Genomic DNA, 15,884 nt, shown 5'->3' with positions numbered 1-15,884 from the left:
ATATAATACAACACTTTTCTAGTGCCTGAAAATTATAATGTATTAAGGATTATTCAGGCAAATTTTAACAAAATTCGATGATGTTGTTTTTTTTTTTAAACCCAAGTCAAAGTTGTCACTTTTTTGGCGTTTTTGAACCTCGTCCAATTTTGAGACCGTACTGAAAACTATCTGTCAAGTCTAGAGCAACAGAACTTGCCTGAGGTGAGTAAGAACAGCTGAAAAATACTGAGAAAAATATTCAGTGGGAAGATCTTTAGGCATCTTGTCCTAAGGCTGCCCTGAAAAGAGCCTTTTTTGCACCGCATAGCTCCAGAAGCGAAGTTTGCAAATTTTTTACTCGAAAGGTTGAAAGAGCAAGAAAACATTTTTTATTTTCTCAGATTGCACAAGTTGTAAAAAAGTTCTGAAAAAATGCTGATGCGCGGGAAAAATGTTTTGTGCATGGAATGAGGCTTCAAACTTGCAACTTTGCGAAGTGCCAAAAACGACTTTCTCCACCTCTTGTGACGTACGATTTTTTTCCGAGAAAACTACGTAGCTTCTTGCAAAATTAAGGTTCATTCCTTTGTGTGGACACATTTGCCCATCATATATAAAAATTAAATTGAAAACAAAAAATGGTCATGGGACCTCGATTACCGTTCTTATCTGAACACGCCCATATATATATACATATCTACCAGGTGTCCCAGCTAAATGTAACCAAGCTTTTAAAAAAACACGGTGTGTCCTAGCCGTCTGAAACCAAATGAGGGTTGTTTATAGTCGCGTGACCTAGTCTGCAGTATATTTTCGTTCTTCAAGGTTGACTAATTAGTCAAGCTTAATTAACTAACTCTTTATTTATTGACTTGAGGAACAAAGTGTCAAGGGAAAAGTTTTACATCGCTTTGAGAAACAGCTTACTGAGAAATTTGCAGCAAAGTAATATTTACGTAAAGTAGTTTTTTTACCGGCCTTGAACCATAACCCGCACAATAAGAAAAATCTTCCACACGACAACTGTGCCACTTCAACGTCCCAAGACACGCCTTAAAGAATAAAATCCGTTTGTTCTGAAGTCCTCTCCTCGATGAGACTTCGCGTGCACATTGGGGCAGAGAAGTGAGCGAGCAGCTGGTCACGTGACAACTTTCTTTTAAGGCCAATAAATGAAGCTATGTAAATCGTAACTTGACGGAAGCAGCACTACTAGCGGTTTCTCGAGGTGATCTAAAACTTTTGCAGTGACACTTTGTTCCTGAAGTCAATAATTAAATAGTTAGCTAATGAAACTTAACCAATGAATCAACTTTGAAGAGCGAAAAAAATACTCAAGACTAGGCCTCGCCACTATGAACAACCCTGAGTTGGTTTCACTGGACTAGGACACTTTGCCTTTTTTAAAAGTTTGGTTACATTTAGCTGGGACACCCGGCATGCATATATATATATATATATATATATATATATATATATATATATATATATATATATATATATATATATATATATATATATATATATATATATATATAATTAACCGTGTGCCAGCAGCAGCCATGCTGTCCCCGCAAACTTTTTAATCGCATCTGTCCACCTAGCTTTCTGGCGCCCCCGCTACGCTTGCCTTCTTCTGGGATCCACTCCGTTACCCTTAAAGACCATAGGCTATCTTGGCTTCGTATTACATGCCCTGCACAAGCCCATTTCTTCCTCGTGATTTCGACAATGATATCATTAACCCGCTTCTCTTCCCTGACACGCTCTGCCCTCTTCCTGTCTCTTAATGTTACTACACCTATCATTTTTCTTTCCATAGCTCGCTGCGTTTTCCTTAATTAACTGAAGCTGCACCCTTTTCATTAGCCTCCACTTTTCTGCTTATAGTTGAGTGCCGCTAAGATGCAGCTGTTATATATTTTTTCTAGAGGGCTGTTGGCAAACTGCCATTCATGATCTGATTGTACCTGCCAAATGCGCCCAACCCCATCCTTATTTTTGTATTTATTTCACTCTCATGGTCAGGATCTGCGGTCACTACCTGTCCTATGTAGACCTATTTCATTGCCACTTCCAGCGCCTCGCTACCAATCGTCAACTGTTGTTCCCTTCTGGGACTTTTGAACATTACTTTGACGCCTGATACACTACCCCTTCTTCGCGCGGCATGAGCTCATTCCCGTGCTGTGGGCCAATCAGGTACACTGCCTTCTTCCACAGCGAGCAAGCGGCTTTTTACAGACGCACAATTTGGCTCGCAATTCCTGGCCGCAATCACGATCCTGATCCCGTACCCCACTGCCCACCAGGCTCTTATCTAACTCGCTGAAGAGCCATTTTATGGTCTCAAGTAAGTTTGCCCCCAGATGGTAGCTATAGTCTTCGCCCATCATTGTAAAAGCAAACAACAAAGGAAGAAAACATGAAGCCACATTGGCGTATATACATCACACCCGCACAAAAACAAGCAAGCAGACGGCAGGTTGAGAATTCTTAGATGGAGGCATGTAGAAAGGGTGCAGCAGCATCAGCAGGGTGCCAGCACTTCAAGGGTATGCCTTGCAAGCAGTATGCAAAGCGGCCGACATTTCGAAAACAGACTTGCCTTGGTCGCGGCTTGACTGAGGCCATAGTTCTTGATTCTTACAAACCTTCGCGGAAGTTTTAAATTGCAAGGCCGACACTGAGCCGCAATATTTTCTCATCGGCACGGACTTTCGTGAAACCAATTCACAAATGTTAAGCATTTCTGCAATATACTATATAGATGGTGTTTCACGTAACTGGGGCGAAAGCTTAAAAGAAAACGATACACCGTAAATGAGTGATACCGGCGGCCTATTGCTTCTCATCGTGCTACGCAACTTAGAGTAATGTTTAAGTTCTGCTCCATTGGATAATTTGCTAAGGATAATTATGCTAAGTTTGTAATATTCATTTGAGGCCCCAGAGGGTCCCGTTAAGTTGTCGAGCAGGTTCAGAAACAGTCGATTCAGTTTTCTGTAATGATTTACCTTCTGCGAGGTCCTCTTCTCCGGCTTTTAAAGAAAACCCGCTAATAATTACAAGCAAATAAAATACGTCACTGCGCTTTTGCGAAACAGTATTATAGAGCTCACCACAGCGTTTTGAAAGAACGGAGAGTGCGTGCAGAAGGTGTTCGAGTGAGCGGCCGTCACCGCTGTCACTACTGCCCCAAAAGTGTGCCAGCACCGTCGCCCGGAACATGGAAAGCGCTCACCGCGTTCTTCGACAAGCGATGTGCAACCCACCTAAACGCGACTGAAACGAAGCTTTCATTTAGAAATCCCATAGAAAAGAAAAACAACAAAGGAAAGGAAAGAGGTGAAAACATGTAATTCCAGGTCACCTCCGTTTTTTCATCCAAAAGACTGCTGAGAACGCTGCGAAACGTGTTCGCTTTTTTTTTTAATATTTCGCGGGCTTTCCTTACAAAGGACCACGCAGGAGGTATACGCCGGCACAGAAAGACACAGTCGGCTGTTCCTGCACCACCTCTACATGTGAAACGCGCTAGGGTGTGTGACGCAAATATTACAAATTCTAGAAGAACTGCAGATTGGGCTAGTTGGTGTAGATTCATAGACTCATAGATTCATTCTGACCAGCGCACTAGAGAGATTGCTGAAGCCTTTCACATTAACAGGAAAGATAAAGGGTGCGTGAGTGCGCCATCTGTAACATTATCTGTAAGGGAAATGAAAATGCTAACCAGTGGATAGTGGATCTGTGGATACACACGTGCTTGTAAAGCGGTTTTTACCTTTTTTAGTACTATGAGATTGTTGACATTGCGCATGTGCGCTGTTTTTTCATGTGTGTTGTTTTCGTGTGTGTATATTATGACATGCTTCTTCCTAATAAAAATTCAGTTGTAAGTTCAGCGCTGTGTGTGTCTTGTCTCCTTCTTGGTCTGTGTGTGTTTGCGCTGTTGAACCATCACTATGAATTACAAATTCCACAATTGGTCTCACCTATTAACTAATTAGGCGAAATTTAAAAGATACCTTTAGCTGCGGCAGAAGACGGCAAACATTACGCCATCACTTTTACCAATGTGTGACGTACTACCAATTGTTTTAAAGCCTTGGCTCAAGCTACGTGAAACTCCCTGTATAGTATGGGAGCGTGAAATGTACAGTGTGTCATAAAGCGTCGCGACAGACCACCCAATCAGAAAATAGAACTGTTGTGTTGAATGCACCCACACGCTCGGAAAATTGTTGTCTTGAATTCCTGCTATGGCTTCAGGGACAACCACGTGTTCCGGCTTCGCGCGAGTCATCTCTCAAGGACAGCGCCCGTAGGTATGCGAGGTCGTTCGTGTTAGCCAGCTGTGCATTTTTGCTGGTAATGCTCCGTAGCTGTACGCTCGCTAACACTGGTCGAGTAAACCTGAACAGTAGTGCAGCTGCCACGGCTAAAAGAAGTTCATGTGCTTTTTTTCTGCGCACTGCGGTGTGCAAGGGGCAGCCAGAAAGTAGCGGGGAAAGATACAGCATTGGGGTATGTTCACGGTATGACGAACACTCGTCATTTACATACAGACCTCCCCTCTTGCACTTACGCTTACACAGATGCGCTATTAACTAGCAGGGAAGAAGGTGTTGAGTTTCAGAAGGAGGAACACCTTTGCTGTGCTGCTCTTGCCTCTCACGGAACCCAGCTTAAACCGGCCAAAGTTCAACCTTTGGTCTAGAGAAAACTACTCCATCGGCCTCTAAAAAAGGGATATAAGAGGACCGGCATTAGGGAAGATGACGTGCAGATTTAAAACTTGCTCCAAGAACGTAGCAGCGATCTGTGATTTGAGCTTCAAGAGCAGAGGGAAAAAACCAGAGGACACCCGCCGCCGCGGTGGCTCAGTGGTTATGGTGCTCGGCTGCTGACCCGAAAGACGCGGGTTCGATCCCGGCCGCAGTGGTTGAATTTCTTTGGAGGAGAAATTCTAGAGGCCCGTGTACTGTGCGATGTCAGTGCACGTTAAAGAACCCCAGGTGGTCGAAATTTCCAGAGCCCTCCACTACGGCGTCTCTCATAGCCTTAGTCGCTTTGGGACGTTAAACCCCATAAACCAACCAGCCAGAGGACACCCGTCCAAAGCTGGTTTCAAAGTGCAATTTCGGCGTTTTTTCTATCTTCACAGATTTTTCGGACACTTTCACGGTATGTTATCATCAATTTTGTGATCTTTTGTGCCAAATTTAGCAGCCGGGTGGCGTTTTGTTGCAGAGCAAATGAATTTCAAGTTTCCCATTTCGCGACCTATACGTCGGGGCGACGGGCAACGGCTTTGTGTATGTGGCGTCACAGTTTGCACGCACGTCGATATTCGCTCTACATTTGCCGAAGGGAGATACTTCGAGTTTGTTTCTGGTCATAATTTAGTTGAATCCCAGTTTCTGTTTCCATTTCGTGGTTTTTGCTGTTTCAAAATTATCTGACTCGGTATTATGAAAGACGGTTTTTGTGTGCCGAAGAAAGGGCGCTTTAAGGAACGTGATCTGATCATCAACTCAAAACGTTAAAAAAAAAAAAACGAAGCACCGAGGCTTCTGCACACGTCTTCGACAGGCTTGCCAGTGGCTCAACTTCACAAAAGGAGTGCCTAGCTCGACACTCCTCGGTCAAACCAGAATCATTTCCACTGCGTCTGACCTTACATGGTGCTGAACACCTCTAAAAAAGAAACAAGCACCTTATCGTCGGTGAAGTGTTGCAACAATTGACGACCAGTGACGATTCATTTGGGATACCAGAACAAACTGCATCCGAAATAGCAGCGCGCGGATGTTTGCGAGGTGCTTTGCAAGTGAGGCCGATGATTATCCTCAATGTGTTTTGTGCGAGTAGGAACGCTGGATCTATACCGACCTCCTTCACTCGTACGTCGATAGCGTACCTGAACGAATCCTTCACTCGTACGTCGATAGCGTACCTGAGCGAATCTGCGCCACTACAAACTTGCACGCTCACCTGGAAACTAGATCGGAGCAGCAGAGGCGTCAATGCTATGCGCGTGTGCACCGACTAAAGGAAGCCTATAGCAGATTTTTGAATACGGTGACATTACGCCGTTTTCGCTTACAAAGGAGACCAATCAAACAAGCAAGGAGTTGAGGGTCACACTTCAACACCAAGACCAAAAAATTACGAGGAACTTTAGCGGCTAAAGTGGTGAAAGGCGAAAGCCTGAGTGCTGCATTCTGCTACGCGATTGTTCACTGCGCATTTTGTTGGTACATTAATTAACTGCCAATTAATGACGCTTAAGCTTCGCCTTTAGGAGTGGAACGCGACAGCGTGTTGTAGCGCTGCCACGGATTCCAAGGAACGCCACCACCCGTTCGGCGCGATGCGTTGCCCTCGAACGCAACGCTTTTTGAGGAAAGGAAATGGGGCTGTAATTCTCTGTCATCTCGGTGGACACCTGAGCCGCACCGTACAGGAAGGGAGGAAGTGTGAGTGAAAGAAGAAAGAGGGGCCGTAATGAAGAAAATGAAATTTGTATTTGAGGAAAGGAAATTACGCATTAACTGTGTCACATATCTCAGTAGACACTAGTCGAAAATTGTATTTGAGGAAATGAAGTTTAGCAGTAACTGTCTCGTATATTTCGGTGGACACCCCTCAAAATTCGCGCGCGGTGACGTCACGACAATTTGGGCCAATCCGAAACGCGGACAAATACGCCTTTCTCGTCGGTAAATTGATTTTTGAGGAAAGGAAATGTATCTGTCTCTCATATCTCGGTGGACACCTAAACCTCGCCGTAACGGGAAGGGAGGAAGATGGGAGTGAACGAAGACACGGTATTCACTAGACGCACCTTTGTTCATTCCAAACCATCGAGCTGGCATGGCGGAGTGGTAGCGTGCTCGACTCGCACTCTAGAGACCGGGGTTCAATTCCCAAGCTCGGCCAATTTCTTACTCGGTTTTATTTATTTACCTGGTCTGGCTAGAAAGGTTAGACTAATTGGTTAAGTAAGTGATTGGTTAAGTAATTGGTCAAACTTACTTGGAGCATCACTATACAATCCCTTTAATTGGTTGCATGGCTAGTAGCCAAAGTACAATTGGCCCCGTTCGGAATTCGCGCACTGTGACGTCACGACCGTTTCGACCAATTGAAAAGCGTGACATTTCTGTCGACAGCTCCTGCTTACAACGATGAGGCATTAAAGGCTTCCGCCTTAATAACGAGCCCAGGAAATCTGGACAAACGCTTCTAGCTTTCACGGCTGCTACCACGTGTCGCACGGCGTTGGACACTCAACATCACTGCGGGAGTTTCAAATGTTTGCTGCATATCCCATTAACTCTCTATCGCTGTCGGAAATAGTTGGTGTGAACGCAGGAGGCATTCTGTAGATCAGTTTTTTTTCAACGAGGAGGAAGACTCTACGATGATAATCACCACGTTCGCGCAGAATCTCTCGGTACTCTATTTTTCTAAAAATTTCAAGTTTCAAATGTCCTCATTGAGTCATGATGCCCGCTGCTGGCGGCCAACAGATAGCTCTAGTTGCTAAATGTCCTAGTGAGAATTGAGAGCACAGTTGAACAAAAATACAGAAAAGCTGAGCATGGTGGCAACTGCCACCACCCCGTTTCAAAGGGGGCGCTCCCATCCATCCATCCATCCATCCATCCATCCATCCATCCATCCATCCATCCATCCATCCATCCATCCATCCATCCATCCATCCATCCATCCATCCATCCATCCATCCATCCATCCATCCATCCATCCATCCATCCATCCATCCATCCATCCATCCATCCATCCATCCATCCATCCATCCATCCATCCATCCATCCATCCATCCATCCATCCATCCATCCATCCATCCATCCATCCATCCGTCCATCCGTCCATCCGTCCATCCATCCATCCATCCATCCATCCATCCATCCATCCATCCATCCATCCATCCATCCATCCATCCATCCATCCATCCATCCGTCCGTCCATCCATCCATCCGTCCGTCCGTCCGTCCGTCCATCCATCCGTGCGAGCTGAATTTTGGTTTCAAGATGAACTACACCCGACTAGCCCAACACTCCATTCTTCTGCATCGAATAGTTAGCCCTGAATATCGAAGCGAATATCTAGTAACGAACCGCGCATGCAATAAATGTATTTGTGCTTTTCACGTGCTGGAACTCTGAAGTTTGTTGAATAATGGGCCTGTAGGAATTAACGCAAGAAGTATACTCATTGTTTATGAGAACACCGCGACTTTCTTTTCACAACTGTATATTCCACGTAGGAGCACCAAGTTGCATACTTAAAATTACAAGAAATTATACCTTATCCTAAGGAAAAATGGGGCAAAAGATCGCATGCTCTTATGTAAATATATCGTATCACACAAAAATTTTACGAGTACAGAACGGCGCACGGAGCTGGCATGTTGCCTCGTCGATGTCGGTGAGGCTCGTCTAGCCCTGCACGCGAAGAAGACAAATGCTTGTGTATGAACGCCCGGATTTTTCACATATATTCTCGTATTTTGAATATTCCAAACACATAGAAGACCGGGCTTTCGAATGAAATACGAATCATACTCAGCGTGCAATATTCGATTCAATTATTAGAAAATTTCGAGCATTCACGCACCACACACCTAACTAAAATACCACACATACACTAAGGACAAGTCCATCCAAGTTTTGTTCTTAGTGAAATCAATTCTATAGCTGTTTTTGGATATGCTCAAGGGCGTCCGCAGAATTTTTTGCAGGGGGGGGCCCCATTGGTTGTTGGCGCCGGAGGGGGGGGGGGGGGGGGGCATGTTCGTAGCAAAAAGGCACTATTTGCGGTATGAATTTATTTATTTATATATAAATAAAAAATAAGGGAAATACACACATGAAATAAAAATTACAAACAGCAAATTAAAGTGTGGCTAGGAGAGATACATTGCAGTTTATCAACGAAGAAACAATTAAAATTAATAAAAAATCCAAAAATATACTGTCACTTCGTGGAGAAGAGTGCTCAGTATTGCTGCATACGGGTTCTCGACTCACCCGGATTGATGACCAGCACACAGCACAATATGGTCACAAACTCGCAGCTACAGTCACTCAGTCAGTCTTCCTTGAACAGCAACTGTAGACTCCACGGATTTTTCTGGGCGAATTGCGTGATTACACGGGTGATAAATTCATTTCTGTGCTTCATTACACGCTCTCGGTGCACACTCGTCACACACATTGATTGGAAAAACGGTTGAACGCGCACGTTGAAAACAAAAGATGTCTATACATACAACGAAAACTTATTTACAAGATAAATGCACGCTCGCAGCTTCATACACCTCGCTCCATCTTGCTCGCGCATCCGCACAGTCGAGCAACCGCACGCACACTGCTCGCCGCTCCTAGTTTTCTCGTCCACTGTCTTGGTTGTTCTCAGCTTCGTTGACAAACGGCCACTAAAAACACCGAAGCACAAATACAGAGGCGCGCACACGTGCAAGGGCTTACTTCCGTGCGACTTCCAAGGGGAATGGACACTCGTCACTCCGGTAGGAAAATTGGTTTTGTGTGTTTTTATGGGGTTCAGAGCCCCAAAACGACTCAGGTTATGAGGAACGGAGTAGTACAGAGCTCCGGATAATGTCGACCACCTGGGTCTCTTTACCGGGCACTGACCTCGCACAGTACACGGGCGCTGTTGTCATTTGAGGCCCAGCCAGAGGTGACAGGCGAGCCAGGCAGGCGCCATCGGGCTGCGTTGACCAAAGGCGCTGGTTTTCGAAGACGCAAGGGACGATGGTGTGGGGGCGCCTCTGGAGACTGCGTCGCCGTGAACAAAAGATGCTAATCTCCTTTGCCGAAGATTCTGACAGCGGCGCTTCTACCGCACTGCGCTCTCCCGTGGATCGGAGGCACAGCGAGCGGCGGCGGCGCCAACTGATCGCCCGCTTGCCCATGAGCAGCCCGACAAAGCGGGGGTGGGCACGGCTGATTTGTCTTTCCCTCCTGAAGAATTCATCGGTGGCCGGCATAACGAAGGCGAAAACAAGATGCACTGTGCACTGTCTGCCTCCGTGTCGCTATCTGTCTAGAGATCAAAGAAACAGGCACCCATTTCAAGACGGCTTGAAACACATGCTCGCCGGTGCCGCTGTATGTCTGCAACAGGTCGGCCTTCAACAGAGTTAACGATGGCGTGGTTTGAAAACGGCATAAAGACGCGTGCCCGGACGCGGCATTTCGCAGATGTGACCCAAAGTGTGGAAGCGGGGCTGCTTTTACCCTTTTGGCTGAGCCCACCACGGCCCCTGGCGTGCGGCCATCACTCACGGTTCGAGGGAGTGATTTTCCAGGGGGGTGCAGCCGCCCCCCCTTGCCCCCCCCTCCGGACGCCCATGGATATGCTGACGTTTGGCCAGCAGCAATAGACGCATTTGTTGCTGAGAAAATTGGTTTGGTTTATGGGGTTTAAGGAATCGTTCGACCCCGCTCGACTCAAACTTGTGACGTGTGCACTGAAAGCGATTCCGTGTATGATCGCCGCGCTGAAGTGAACGGCGGCGCAGCCTCGCCTCTATGGTCTCCTCGCCCCAAACATTGCGCCAAGGCGCTGTTTACTCCCGAAATCGGACGGTGATGGTGACACCTGAATTTAGTTTTCTTTTTTTTTTGCTTTTTCTACCCTATAAAAGTTCCGTTTCCACTTAAACCACCTCCTTTGTCATTATAAATGAGTGATCTATCGATAAAGGCCAACTAAAATTTACCCTCAGTCTTCCTTGACAAGGCTTTAGAGACCTCGTTTTAGTTGCAGCCACCGCGGTGGCTCAGTGGTTAGGGTGAACGGCTGCGGACCCGAAAGACGCGGGTTCGATCCCGGCCGCGGCGGGTGCATTTTGATGGAGGCGAAATTCTAGAGGGCAGTGTACTGTGCGACGTCAGTGCACGTTAAAGAACCACAGGTGGTCGAAACTTTCCGGTGCGCTTCACTACGGCGTCCCTCATAGCCTGAGTCGCTTTGGGACATTACGCCGCCTAAAACCTAAAACCAATCATTTCATTTTCACGTTTTCATCTGTGTAATTCTGCGTAAAACTTTAGTATACAGAAGTCCCCCCATGGTGTGCCTCTGCGACCGCTAAATGATATAGAATTGAGTTTCTTCTCTTACGTTGTTTCGCTTTCATCAACCGAACTATGGCTGCGACACGTAAGGTCTATTTTGGTCACGTGAGACATGAGAAAAACAGCGATATAATCACTGACACGTCATTTGCACTCCAGCTCTTGAAGCGTGCTGGTTTGAGCGTTGCAGGTGTCACAAAATTCGGCGCATTTTTGAAGCAAACAAAGAAAAACAGCGCCGCGCGGACGCGTCTCGCCGGCACGAGACGAACGGAAGAGAAGGAAACCCCCGCTGGGCGCCTAGCCTGTGTGCGTGTGCGCTCTCTCCCCTCCACCACCGCTCACCGACGCGGCGTGCGCCGAGAGAATGAGTCATCCATGCGGAAGATTTCTCTAGAACATCCGAGTCGGTTCTACTGCTGACGGGGGGAAAAGGGCATAGTCTTGCGTGCACTAAGACGCGTCCCCCTCGCCCGTCGGCGACGGCGCCACGCTAGAACACGCTGGAACCTTCGCGAAACGACTCCTGACTTTAACCAATGAGGACGCGCGGCCGGCGAGAGAAAGGAAGGGAAACTACACGGGAGATGCCGCGTGTATGTGCGTGCCTACTTTGGCGCGTACAACAAACAGACGGGAGAGCGATCCTATAAAAGAAGGACGTTGACCGCTGTCAAGTCAGTCCGGACCGCCGTTTAAGCTTAGAAGAAGCGCGCCTGTTCGACTCCCGGGAAAAACACCACTCGGCCAGCCACGGACCGAGGCAAAGTTCGCCAGTCTGCGGGACGGCATCGTCGTGGAACTCTGGTCGTCGGACTGCCGCAGTGCCCGGTGAACAAATTGTGCTTTGTTTGCTTACCTCTCTCTCTTGTGTTAGTGCACTTTATGTGCAATATTGCATTTGTATTGCATTCTCTCTCGAGTTTAACTTTGCACGAAGTGCATTGTTTGGTTAATCACCTTGTATGTGCTTGTACTAGTGATTCTGAAACCCTCTGTATCGTCTCAATTGCTGTATAAACTTTGTTTTGTTTTGTAAACCTCTGGCTCCGACCCATTCTCTGGCTTGCGACCAGCGAAAGCTGGGCACCGAACGCCCAAAAACCTCTTGTCACTTGGTAGCTGGTCTCCGCTGAACTTGCCACGCTGAGTCGAGGACATCTCCTTTGAGTCCGAGACTGCTACCCCCACACGCTCTAAGGGTGTCTGGGAGCTTCCCACGTAAAAGTGCGCGAAGTGTGGGTGACAGCAGGGAACTAAAACTGCATGGGCACCAACGGTTATACTGCATTTTTTTTCTTGCCTGAAGTGACCTATAATGAGCACCTTACACGCCACAGCTGTCATTCGGTTGTTGGAACCGAAGGATAAGCAGCATCCAGAATAAACTCGATTATAAATTGCCTAGCGGTTTTACAGCAGTACGACAGGATGAATTATGTGTACCAATGCCTAACGCATTATTTGAAATAGAAAGCACGCAAACCAGAATTTGGTGTCAGTTTGCCTTCAAAAGAGACATTTAGGAGCCGTAGCGGAGGAATCTGGAGTAATTTTGACGTCCTAGGGTTGTTTAGTATGTTCCAGAACATCAGTATCCCAGAGTTTCGTTTCTACATTTCATCCCCATCGAAATGCAGCCGCTGCGGCCGGGAATCGAGGACAGGACCTTGGGCCCTGTAGCAAAGACCCATAGCCACTCAGCCAGAGAAGAAACCAGCCACTAAGAAAAGAAAAGAAAAATTTCTCCGGCATACGGAGCAGCACAAACGTGGAGCAGTCCGCGTAATGGCACCACGGGCTGTGATAACGAGTTATTGATGAACCTTATTGTTGAACAGGTCTGTTAGGGTTGCCGAGCACCTGAGTGGAGACACTAGTCCGGGGTCCTATATGGGGTGGTTACCGCTTACGCCGACTTCATCAGACATTACTAGCCAGTACGCGTGTTTTCGGTCAACCGCTCCGTCCACAAGGTCAGAGTCGAGTTAGAAAACGTTTTGACTAACTGAAGAGCACTGGCAGGCTCCCACACGAAATGAGCAGCGCTGACGGCGCTGCCGGCGCCAAGCGGTCCTTGAGCACCTTCTGTATTCGTCCTCGCCAGCGCGTCAACATTGACCAACTGATTAAAAATAATTCATATTATGGGAGTGCATGACGTGTTTCAAACTTTACCGCTCACAAGCTGTATATCCCCTAGCTTGCTCGTGGCGTCAACACGATAACCAAGACGATAAACGTATAAGAGATCACCAACCCTGAAGTGGTCTCAGATGCACTGAATGGGTATTTTTACTCGAAGGCGTGTTCATCTGGCACGATGCATAAAGAATGGACTTCATACTTCTACATGTAGACCTGGAACGTCGGCCCCTGTACATACAGAATGCTCGCAAGCAGTCGGCACGCTTGCAAATTTCCCCTAGCACTCCTGTGCGCGCGATAAAGAGCAGTTTTTTTTTTCTCTTCGGCAGCTCAGCTAAGCCTCCTTGTGCCGAGGGCCGCATCGCGCAGATTTCGACGGCGCGGCTGGCACGGCGCGGGAGACTCCGAACGCGCGGCCATTGGCAGAAAACTTATTAACCTAAGTGCATGAGTAAACACGGAGCGGCAGCTCCCGCTCTGTCGGGCATGCGGATAGAGGCCGCGTTCACTCGAGCAGGCGCCGATGATTTCTTTGCTTTGGTGACTTTGTCTTGCGCCGTGCTTGCTTCAAAACAACGCCGCTCGCGTGAAATATTACTGACACCGGCTCAGAAGACATATCGTACAGCGCTGCTTGCCGATCCTCGCGCCGCCGTCGCTGCCGCCGCGGCGGCATCTTCTCTCGCGCGCCGCGAGCGATGCGCTCGGACTCGGCGTTCATTCCTTCAATTTCTCTTCCCAGCCGGTACCGTTTGTACTCGGCGATGCTCGACAAAGTACACGCGAAAACGAGGAGAACAGGAAAAACAAAAGGTTCAGATTAAGCTTCGGGGCGCCAAGGGGTGTGCGAGGAGGTGATCTCGAGCTGTGTTCCGGACGGGCAGGCAGGCACAAGTGCACCACTATACCGCTGCCACAACTACCACCACTCTGCCGGTATCGCACGCGCCCGCTCGCGATCCGACGTGGACGCTCGGTATAAAATCACTGTGCGCGTACATCCAACGCGCCGTCCCATAATTTACAATGTTTTATGCGCCCTGGCAATAATCTCCGAGAAGCGTTGTTTACCGAAGAGCTTTCTCCTCGCCTCGTACCCTCCTCCTCGGAATAAACGGACTGACGCGGAGGGGGAGAGCACCCTCGCTCGGCGTCAAGGAGAAACAAGGGCGTCGCTGGCGCTCCTTTCGTTTCTCCCTCCTCGCGTACCCTTCTTCCCTTCAACCACCTCCCCCCCTTTCCCGCTTTTCCCCTTGACCACCTCACCCTCAGAGAGCTCAAGGCAGGCCACGTAAGGAAGGCCTACGGGCGTTATTATACGGCTTTTTGGGGAAAGTGCGGCCCCCTGAAAGAGGACGAAAGACAAGGAAGACAGAACAAAAAATTGTATATCTTCGGGACGCAGAAGCATTTTCAGAGTGGCGTCGTCGATTCTGAAACTCTTTCGCTGATTAAGATCTTCCCCTTGTTTGGAGGGGAGAAGTGAGAAAAGAACGAAATATAGAAGGAAACGCGCCGGGGAGGGGGTCGGGAGGGGGGTGGGGAACGGGGGAAAAAATCGATCGATCGCGCTGAAAGTGCGCCGCCCGCTCTCCTCCGAGCGGAGACTGTCGCCCTGGCGACGGCAGCGCGAACTGCGTTCGGGAGAAAATTGAACGCCGCTTTCGGTTTCGCTCCTGCATCGTTCGCACGACGGCGGTGAGCGCGGGGAGCACGACTCCGCGCACAGGGCGCTTAAATCTGCCTCTGTAGGTTCCCATTGCGAACGGACAGGGGGCAGTCGTGCACTTAAATGCATAGATGCGGTGTAATTTGTGCGCACACCACTCGTCAGCCTGACAGTGTTGTGTATCGTGTGTATTGGTAGCAATTCAGGAAAAAGGTGTTCGGTGTGTGTTCTTAGCCATGACAAAGGCATCGTCGCAGTTATCCAGGGATTGCGTTCACGAGCTTGCACGGCTTGTGCGTTTCATACTTGCTTGCACTTTGCGACGACAAGTAGGTGCCCTTTTAGTTGACTTGAGATTTTTCGTGTTTCACGCATGTATAAACACAACGACAGAGTGCACAGGGCATATTGTAGACTACGCAGGGGAATTTTTTTCATCCGGTGCCACGGACATGACATATCAGACCGTTTCAGCGTTGTGCTGCCGTATACTGCCACTGTCGGGCGCTAGCGGTTCACAAGCATAACGCGCACGCGACGTCGCTTTGAGGACCGGCAATGGCAGCAGTATAGTGTGGCAAGGGTTAGCTGAAGCGGTGACGGTGAAACTGTATGTTTAGAAAATACTTGGGGTAGCGGTCTCGCCAACACTGCGTACTTATGAAATGATATAGCGCGCACACGGGAAGTCCTTGCACTTGTCCTCAATGGGCGAGCAATTCAGGTTTCAATCTTGTCGACAAAATGAATCGGGTAACCGTTTGTTGACAGTTCTTTACGTACAGACTTTCGTTCCTCTTGAACCCTTCTCTGGTAAGAGGATGTGAATACGACTCGAGAAATGGAGAGATATTCCGATTTATTTTGGGATATCCGGTGACAAGCAGAGGAGTTGAAGTATACGCCCGCTTTGCGTCTTCTTTCGGTACATAGAAGAGTGCCGTCC

The sequence above is a fragment of the Amblyomma mixtum genome, chromosome 3 (assembly GCF_055824585.1).
Source record: "Amblyomma mixtum isolate Tamu chromosome 3, ASM5582458v1, whole genome shotgun sequence".
In the NCBI taxonomy this organism is placed as follows: Eukaryota; Metazoa; Arthropoda; class Arachnida; order Ixodida; family Ixodidae; genus Amblyomma; species Amblyomma mixtum.
This window is presented reverse-complemented; position numbering follows the sequence as displayed.